Below are 3,032 nucleotides of genomic sequence, written 5' to 3'. Positions count from 1 at the left end.
AGAGAGAGAGAGAGAGAGAGAGAGAGAGAGAGAGAGAGAGAGAGGGAGAGAGAGAGAGAGAGAGAGAGCCGTGGTTCCGCGCACAGCTTCTGCGAGGACGAGAGCTCCTCTTCCCTTTGATGTTCGGCATCGGTATCCAGCGAAGCGTAAATCTAATGTTCCTCGTGTGCTCTCGCGCGCGGTCTCGACTAGACTCTCGCAAATTGTAACATCATCTTCCGTCGAACTTCCTTTCATCGCGTTGTTCACTCATGCGTGCGCACATACGCGTAATGTTGCGTGTATACGAATCCACGCGCGCGTTTGCCTGACATGTTTGAAAATTAAAAGTAGAGGAGACCAGCACGATTTGATACATTTTTAAAAATTTCGATGTTAGAGAATCCCTCAGACAATTGATTTGTTGTGATTGCACAAAAATAATAGTTATAGAATATGAGCTGTAATAATAGACACAATTTTTTCTCTTTTATACACCGAGGAGGAAATACATGAAAATTTATTCGTGAGATACAAGTATTCATAAGAACAAACTTTGTTTCACAGAAATAAATTCTACTTCGCAGAAATAAACTTTATATCCCGCAGATTATTTTGCAAGTTTTTTTCTCAGTGTATTTATATCATTCGACTTCAAGATTCGTACCTTCGTGGATCTGTTTCAACGGGATCTTTGCTGAAATCACGAATTCAACCACGTATTTGTTTCTTCAATATTTTTTTAAATTGCAACTCAACATGATAGGTTTCCCTTGCAATCCTATGTATTTTATTCAAATGTACGCATGCGAGGGCATTACACTAATCCCGAGAGGGTGTAGAGAGAGGAGTCCGCTAAATTGCGAAAAGGATCCACGGTGCAGAAAGGGTTAATAACACTTGCCACGGTTATTACAATACCGATAACAGTGATAATGAGCGGTAGAGATTGTCGCGTAAATGTTAGCGAGGAGTTGGCAAGAAGTGCTTTTCTGCGTGGCGACGCCAACGTTGAGCAAACAGTGCCTTTGGAGAGACTAAAACAAGTGTCGTTATCTCGAGGGTGACAATCTTTCGAGAGTTGGCCATATCGCGCGATGAAGGTCAAAGTACACGCGTAGCTGGATGTCCCCGCGCGCGAACGAAACTTGAGGCGGCGCCTTCTGAAGAATCTCTCACCCTCATTATGTTCGCGGTGGTTCTCTCGAATCGAGAGAAAACCACACAAGAAGGGAGACGCGGAAGCCGACAAGGAGAAGTCAGCTTTCATCCCCCTGCCTGTCGCCCTTCTTGTCCATAAGAATATATCGTTTTTCATGCACAAATCGGCCAAATATTGCGGTCCCGCGAGAGAAGCGGCGTAGGCTCTTTGAGGTGTCGACAAGACACCTGGCCGTTGCACATAATGGCGTCCCGCGGCGCCCTTGTGCACCGCGGCTTTCGAATACGGTTCTGTCCGCGACAATTATAACCTTCCGCTCGGCCGCGCGTATCCTCGTCCGCACCCTCCACCTTCTTCTGTCCCGCCGCAGGACCTAGGGCGGAGTTCGTCGACGACATAATCGTCATCGGCGAACACGTGAATCTCACCGAGAATGAGCACGAAGAAACCCGGTCTGGCTCGCCGCCCTTCGACCGTTCGCGACGCGCATCGTGCGAGGGCACTCGGCCGTCGTCGTAATAATGGCTTTTCCTCCTCAAAGAGATTTCTCGAGTGACGGTTATATCGAGATCGCGATTAAGGGAGAACTGGCCCAACACCGCGCTGAGAGGAAAGTAGAAGTGGTACGTGTTGGATAGTTGTCACTGTGAGACGGCGCGAATGCCGCACGGAAAAGAAAAAAAAGAGAAAACATTAGCCACGGTAACAAGAATCTGTGTGTGATAACTAAATATTGTCGTGATATATGGAAACTTAAAAGTACAGCTGCCAGTAGACACATATTTAGCAGTAAAACCGACGTACTAGCAGCAGTAGTAAGTAATTTCAGTTGCAGCGGAAAATTAGTCACAGCAATAAACATGCATTTTCAGCAAACCATGATTAGCTACGGCAGTGATTGATGATCTTTGTTTATGCGTGCGATAGCCTTCGAATCTATAGTTCTCGGAAGGTTTTATTCAAGAAAAAAAATATGTCTCCGGGAAACAAGGTGTTTTGTAAAGGATAAGTAAAGGACTGCTTGAAGAGACGTGGTGACTGCTCTCACGAGATTCTCGGAGATGTCTCTCGATTAACCGAGGCGCGATTGGATACGCTCGAGCCGCATCCGATCTCGGTTTCCGGCTAACCGGAATCAACGAACTCCGCGAGTACGTTCCATTGTTAATCTGCGAATTAAGCCGCGTTTAATCTGCGGCTAGGCACGGGATCTCGCCCTCGACGACTCTTTAACAAGAGCCATCCTCTTGTCCTTTGTACCCGCCGCGAGTCCTTGGAGACGCGCAGCATCTGCCGGCGCTCGGGAACCCCTTTCGAGTTATCCTCGATTCGTCAATGGAATTGCTCGGCCCTTTAAAGGGAGAGCGAGACAGAGAGAATCCAATTACGTAATATCGTGGCTGCACGCCGAAGAAGAGCCTGTGATCCTTGATGATGGAGTTTCAGACCGGATCGGCAGTGGATGAAGGACTGTACCTGGGAGGGTGAAGTAGGCTGAGGGTGCAGAGGGATGAAACCGGTAGCGGATTGCAGCAAGACAATCGGCAATAAAGCGAACGAGCGAGAAGGGAGACAGTAGAGGAGGACAAATACGACGTGAGAGAAATGGAAAGGAAGCAGACGGGAAGTGTCAAGCGGGGAAGAGAATTAAACGAGGAATAAAAAGGAGCAGTAACAAATGAAGAGAAACGGTGCAAGAATAAATCGATATAAGCAAGAGAGAGAGAGAAAAAGAGAAAAAGAACGAGAATAATAGTAAGACGCAAGATGAAGCAGGCAGTTGCGATCAGTGAAATCGAGGGAAGAAGAAGCGACTGGTGAGAGGAGAAATACGTACAAGAGAAGAAAATAGAAGAGAAGCGATCGAGAGCTCCTTGTTGAATTTCAAGCG

Source organism: Odontomachus brunneus, unplaced genomic scaffold (genome assembly GCF_010583005.1).
Source record: "Odontomachus brunneus isolate Ranch 3 - 2012 unplaced genomic scaffold, Obru_v1 Obru_scaffold_029, whole genome shotgun sequence".
In the NCBI taxonomy this organism is placed as follows: domain Eukaryota; kingdom Metazoa; phylum Arthropoda; class Insecta; order Hymenoptera; family Formicidae; genus Odontomachus; species Odontomachus brunneus.
This window is presented reverse-complemented; position numbering follows the sequence as displayed.